The sequence below is a fragment of the Tupaia chinensis genome, unplaced genomic scaffold (assembly GCF_000334495.1).
Source record: "Tupaia chinensis unplaced genomic scaffold, TupChi_1.0 Scaffold140356_1, whole genome shotgun sequence".
Classification (NCBI taxonomy): Eukaryota; Metazoa; Chordata; class Mammalia; order Scandentia; family Tupaiidae; genus Tupaia; species Tupaia belangeri.
Window position 1 is genome coordinate 1,200,701 of NW_006200233.1, and position 6,612 is coordinate 1,207,312.

The 6,612-nt window shown below is 48.8% G+C and overlaps 1 non-coding gene across 1 annotated transcript; it reads left to right on the plus strand.

The window, feature by feature from the left end:
- Positions 1-307: 307 nt before the first annotated feature.
- Positions 308-389, plus strand: TRNAS-GCU (transfer RNA serine (anticodon GCU)). Its single transcript has one exon. It is a non-coding gene; the product is annotated as a tRNA-Ser (tRNA).
- The last annotated feature ends 6,223 nt before the right edge of the window (positions 390-6,612 follow it).

A 6,612-nucleotide genomic window follows, 5' to 3' on the forward strand; every position in this document is an offset into this window, starting at 1 on the left:
GGCGGGTGCAGGGCGCAGGTCCCACCTGCGTCTCCCTGCGCGGAGCGCGGGCTGCAGCCGGGGCGGCGAGACCGAGGCAGACGCGGACACCGTGCGCCGTTGCAGCCGCGACTTGTCGCCAGGCGTTCCCAGCCACACACCCCCGCCCCGCTCGAGCTCTGGCAGCGGCTGCGGGATGGACCTCGAGGCCCTGACAGCCGGGGGCGGTGAGGACGGAGCCGGATCCAGGATCCGCGGCAGCTCTCTGATTGCCCAAGTCTGGGAGCCCTGCCCGGAGGAAGCAGTTGGACCAGGCTTGCTTCTGTGCGACGAGGTGGCCGAGTGGTTAAGGCGATGGACTGCTAATCCATTGTGCTCTGCACGCGTGGGTTCGAATCCCACCCTCGTCGGCCAGTAGGCTGTTCCTTTTGTCCCGGCTTTCTCTGCAGGAACGAGGACCGGGTCGAGAGCTGCGGGAAGGAGAGAATAACGCGGTTCATCATTTGTTATAATGCTCACTAAAGATAAATACACTCACGATGCAGAAGTATGACAACTGTCACTGACCCTGTCACCCTCCATCCACAGAGGTGCCAGGGGTCCATAAGACAGAGGGGACTGCAAAGAGCAAGGACGAGACTCCCAGGGGAGGGGCTGGGCACCGCGTCTCTGCGTGCGGGGGCCACTGTACACGTGCCCATGTCTCACACGTGTCAACGTCCAGGAGTGGGGACACTGTCCCAGGGGACATCGCCTCCCAGGCGTCCTGTTGGCTTATGTGCCTGACAACCACACGGAGAGACCAGGCCGGGCCTGCCTGTGCCACCCTCAGGAGAGGGTGGCCCTTCTGGCAAGCAAAGTCAGGGCCGTCTGAACACGGCTGGGAGGACTCAGATTCCTGGTGCTCAGAGCAGGTGGCCTCGGCTTATTACAGATTTCCTGGGCAACCACTGGCAGTTATCAAGTGGGCCAAGTGAAACCTCAAGGCTTAATGGAGAGCCAGCCGTGCCCCTGTGCCTCCAGCTAGGTGGCTAAGGTAAGAAAATGTCAACCAGCGAGATCCAGTCCTGAACGAAAAAAATAATTATTTAAACGAATAAATGAGAAATTCAAAAGAAGGGTTGCAAATGTCATTATATTAGGTATATAAAGATACACTAGGACTTACTTATAACACTAAATATGTCATAAAAATAAGTAAGAGGCCACCTGCCTTCTCACACACTCACATAAGGGAAGAAAAGGCCCCACTCATAGCAGTCACAGAAGAGACGCATCACCGAGAAGTAAATTTAAGAGGAAGTTACAAGATGAACAGAGAACACTGTAGGGCCACTCAGCCACACGGTGGTTAAAGTCCTGGATCCCACGTGGCTGACTGCACAGTGAGTCCCACACTCGGTAGCTTGAAAAATACACACGTGTGCGTGTGTGCCAAAAATCCAAGGAGAATGGAGAAGGAATTGCAGCATGGCCGTGTTACTGGGGGTGGTTTCTCACTTTCCCTCTCTCTGTCTCTCTCTGGAGCACACATGCCCTATGGCAAAAAACAAGAAAGAAGAAAGAAACAGGGAGGGAGGGAAAGAAGGAAGGGGAAAGAAAAAGGCAGCCTAATATAATGACCCGCCACCAGGTGGCGCCTGTGCCCAGCGTAAAACTGCAGGGCCTCACCTAGGGCTTAGGCTTGGCTGTATCTTCCAAATTGGCCCCTCGTCAGTGGTAGTGGCTAGATTAGTCTTGCAAAAGAAAGACTTCAGTTTTGTCTTTTTTTTCTTTCTTCACTTTTTTTGCTTTTGTCACTTAGGCACAGACTCCACCATGGCAGCAAGAGTCACCAGGATCAAAAGGCCCTTGAGTGGATGCTGCTGTAGCAGAAGAGGAGCTGACCTCACAGCAGAGACCAGACTGCCTGGTGGGTTCCTGGAACCCTCTTACACAGGCTTGGTGAGAACTGACACGGGACACTGCGGTAAATATGGCACCCCTTCTCAGAGGCCTGTTCTCACACCAGATGGTTCCCTCAATCTGTCACCAACCCTCAAACCCTTTTATTTCTCCCTCTGCCTCTCTCGCTCTTTGTGTGTGTGTGTGTGTGTTTTGTTTTGTTTTCTTTGCTTGTTTCACTATAGGGCTCATGCACTTGCCATAGAGAGATAGGGAGTGAACGAGAGAGAAAGTGAGAAACCACCCCCTGGGGGGGGATGGCCACGCCACAGTCCTTTCTCCTCCACTTTCCTCTTGGGATTTGGGCACACATGCACACCTGTCATGCTTCCCAAACCTCCAGGGGACTTGAACCACACAGTTGGCCAATTGAGATCCAGTCACCTTAACCACCACACCACTTGGCTGGCCCTATTTCTTTTAGCATATGGCATAACCCACCACAGAATCAGTATTCCAAACTACCTGCTCCTAGATTCAAGTAATCATTATTTTTACCCATCCTTTCTCTTTTTTAAAAAAAGAGGTTTTTGCTATAGGGCACATGTACTCACTGGAGAGACAAAGAGATATAAAGTGAGAAATCATTCCTCTGGGGGGATGGTCACACCACAATCCCTTCTCCTCTTGGGATTTTGGGCACACATGCACATGCACCGAGTGTGAGTTTAAGCCACCGGGTCTGGGACTTGAACTGCGGTTGACTATGTGGCAGTCTAGTGATATAACCATTATGCCATCTGGTCTCGCCCCCTTTTTTTGAGAGATTTTTGCTACAGGGCATATGAACTTGCTGGAGAGACAGAAATTGAGAAAACATCCCCTACGGGTACAGCCACACCACAGTCCCTTTCCCTCCATTCTCCTCTTGGAATTTTGCGCATGCACATACATGCGCCCAGTATGAGTTTTAAGTTGCTAGGTCCGGGACTCAGTCCACTGCAGTGGACTCCATTGGAGTCCAGTGACATAACCATTATGCCATCTGCTGGTCCTGAGAAACAGGATTCTAATTTTTTTTTTTTTTTTCTAGGGCACTTGAGCTTGCCAGACAGACAGAGACAGACATAAGGACAGAACGCGAGAAATCACCCCCCAGGGGGGATGGTCATGCCACAATCCCCCCTCCTCCATTCTAGTGGCTGACTGCACAGTGAGTCCCACACTCGGTAGCTTGAAAAATACACACGTGTGCGTGTGTGCCAAAAATCCAAGGAGAATGGAGAAGGAATTGCGGCATGGCCGTGTTACTGGGGGTGGTTTCTCACTTTCCCTCTCTCTGTCTCTCTCTGGAGCACACATGCCCTATGGCAAAAAACAAGAAAGAAGAAAGAAACAGGGAGGGAGGGAAAGAAGGAAGGGGAAAGAAAAAGGCAGCCTAATATAATGACCCGCCACCAGGTGGCGCCTGTGCCCAGCGTAAAACTGCAGGGCCTCACCTAGGGCTTAGGCTTGGCTGTATCTTCCAAATTGGCCCCTCGTCAGTGGTAGTGGCTAGATTAGTCTTGCAAAAGAAAGACTTCAGTTTTGTCTTTTTTTTCTTTCTTCACTTTTTTTGCTTTTGTCACTTAGGCACAGACTCCACCATGGCAGCAAGAGTCACCAGGATCAAAAGGCCCTTGAGTGGATGCTGCTGTAGCAGAAGAGGAGCTGACCTCACAGCAGAGACCAGACTGCCTGGTGGGTTCCTGGAACCCTCTTACACAGGCTTGGTGAGAACTGACACGGGACACTGCGGTAAATATGGCACCCCTTCTCAGAGGCCTGTTCTCACACCAGATGGTTCCCTCAATCTGTCACCAACCCTCAAACCCTTTTATTTCTCCCTCTGCCTCTCTCGCTCTTTGTGTGTGTGTGTGTGTGTTTTGTTTTGTTTTCTTTGCTTGTTTCACTATAGGGCTCATGCACTTGCCATAGAGAGATAGGGAGTGAACGAGAGAGAAAGTGAGAAACCACCCCCTGGGGGGGGATGGCCACGCCACAGTCCTTTCTCCTCCACTTTCCTCTTGGGATTTGGGCACACATGCACACCTGTCATGCTTCCCAAACCTCCAGGGGACTTGAACCACACAGTTGGCCAATTGAGATCCAGTCACCTTAACCACCACACCACTTGGCTGGCCCTATTTCTTTTAGCATATGGCATAACCCACCACAGAATCAGTATTCCAAACTACCTGCTCCTAGATTCAAGTAATCATTATTTTTACCCATCCTTTCTCTTTTTTAAAAAAAGAGGTTTTTGCATTAAGGCACATGCACTCACTGGAGAGAGAGACAGAGATAGTGAGAAGGAAAATGAGAAACCACTCCCCAGAAAGGGATAGCCACACCACAATCCCTTCTCCTCCATTTTCCCAGGATCTTGGGCATACACACGCAAGCCCAGCATGATTGTCAGCCCCCAGGTGTGGGATTCAAACTGCCGTCAGCCATGTGGAAGTTCAGCAACATAACTGCTATGCCATCTGCTGGCCCCTATTTACCTATTCTTGTAGTCAACGTTTTTATCTCTGAGCGGGGGTGGCATTTTCATTATTTCCAGTGGAGATTCCCAGTTCTGAATTAGAAACCATGTGTCTGTCCCAGGACATGCATGACACTACGGTGAGGACCTTACCCCAAACTGGCAGAGGGAAACCAGTCTTTCCCTGAACTATTTAACTACAGCCAACCCTCTTGATTCTGGGGTGGAGCCACCCTGAGGCCTGTGAGTTGACAGAAAAGTCATGAAGCATTTTTACGTAAAGAAACATAGAAACGATTTGCCATGACTTTTCCAACAGCCCAATATTTACCAGACACATACAAGCCAGCGGAGAACCTCGCCCCCAACTGGTGCCAAGAGACACTTGAGAAGTTCCATACAAATATTGAAACTATGTCAGCCTGCCACAGATGGGCACCCAAATGGAAGAGAGTAACGTATTTAGACAGTCTATTCAGGTCCAAAGAAGCTGAGCACTTGTGGGCATTACAGAGCTTGTCCGGGCAGGTTACGAGGGCTTTGCAAGTGAACGTGGTACACTGGGGAGGTGGCGAGGGTTCTGAGTAGATTCTCTTCATGCTGGTGCTCTTAATGACACCATATTTATTGGCTATTTGGAAGAAATTGAAGTAAAGCATGAAGCTTGGGTCTATTTAATGCTCTCACAAGGTTTGGTTAAGGAAAACAACTAAAGAAATTTACAGAGCTGCAGTTTTGAAGTTAAAGCACACCATGGAACCCCCATTAACACACAAGATAGTATCTTGTAATATTATGATAATAAAATAATAATATTCTGTTAAAACAAAACATAGTTGGGTCCATGCAATGCCACCATTTTTGTTGGCATAATAACACTGATGAGTAACTGAGTACTTATAATTATGCTCTTTTGTACCAATAAAACTTTAGTTGGTTTTGGTTTGATTTTATACTATCACTAGAAATCTAAGCAACTTTTTTTATTTAAAAAAGAATTAATTTTTATTTATCATTATTTTTATGATTAATTTGGCCAGAGAGGCTCAGAAGGAAAGGGAGGAAGCAAACCACCAGGTCCAGGACTTGAACCATGGTTGACCCTGTGGGTGTCCAGCCCCTAAACCACCACACCACCTTCTAGCCCATGTAGACAACTTTTATAGTAAAAAAAATATATATGAAGGAAGAAGTTGGCACAGGGAGAGAGAGGGGAAAGAAGTAAAGAGGGAAAGAAAGGCAGGAGAGAGGGAGGAGAGTCGATATGAAGAACATGTACGGCCTGGACAAAAAGATCACGGTACTGTGCTTCACTACCATCATGCAGCTCAATGAGTCAGCCTAAGACACCCAAGGTGAAATGGTTCAAGTAGGGGCTGGCAGGTGGCAGGAGGGTAAGGCACTGGACTTCCACATGGCCAATTGCAGTTTGAGTCCTGGATCTGGTGACTTGCTTTCTCACTTTCCCTCTCTCTCCATCTCTCCGGTCAAATAAAAAATGATAATAATAAATGAAGTCGAGTAAGTAATTCTTTTTAAAAAATAATCTGATACAAAATTTAGAAATCTGTAGGAAAGCAAAAGGAAGAAATTAAATCATCTGTAAGAGTTTTATCTGTGGGGAATTGTGAAAAAAAGAAAGCAAAGGCAATGGTTAAAATTGGTAGCGAAGCTAAGCGCTCAGAGGCTCTGGGCCAGTGTGCGAGCGAGAACAGGACACATAATCTGAAGCAGGTGCCAGTCGCTGCCTCAGGAAGCTGAACCAGGGGGCAGGGGAAGTGTCGCCTTTTAGTTCATTCAGGTTAGCATTTTCTGAGCGTTTTTAGTTTTTTCCTTTTCTTTTTTAGAGATTTTTTTTTTTCACGTGCGCTTCCCAGAGAGAGAAAAAGCGAGAAATCATCCCCTAGGAGCAACTCCGCAATCCCTTCTCCCGGGGGTTTGGGTTCCCAGGAACAGAAGCCCAGGGAGAACCGGGACTCCAACCAGAGCCGGCCACGTGGGATCCAGCCGCCTCCCACGCCAGGCCCCGGCTGGCCCCGAGGTATTTTTAAACCATAAAGAACGCATGCCTTTTTTAAAAATTGTTCTTCAAATCATCGTTTTCTATCGCTGTCTACGCTTTCCCAGAATTTTCCTTTTAAAACGCCCACCTAGCTACCCGCCCCGAGCAATTCCGGCCATCGGGTTCCCCGGGAACCGGAAGTCGAGTCCAGGCGCGGACG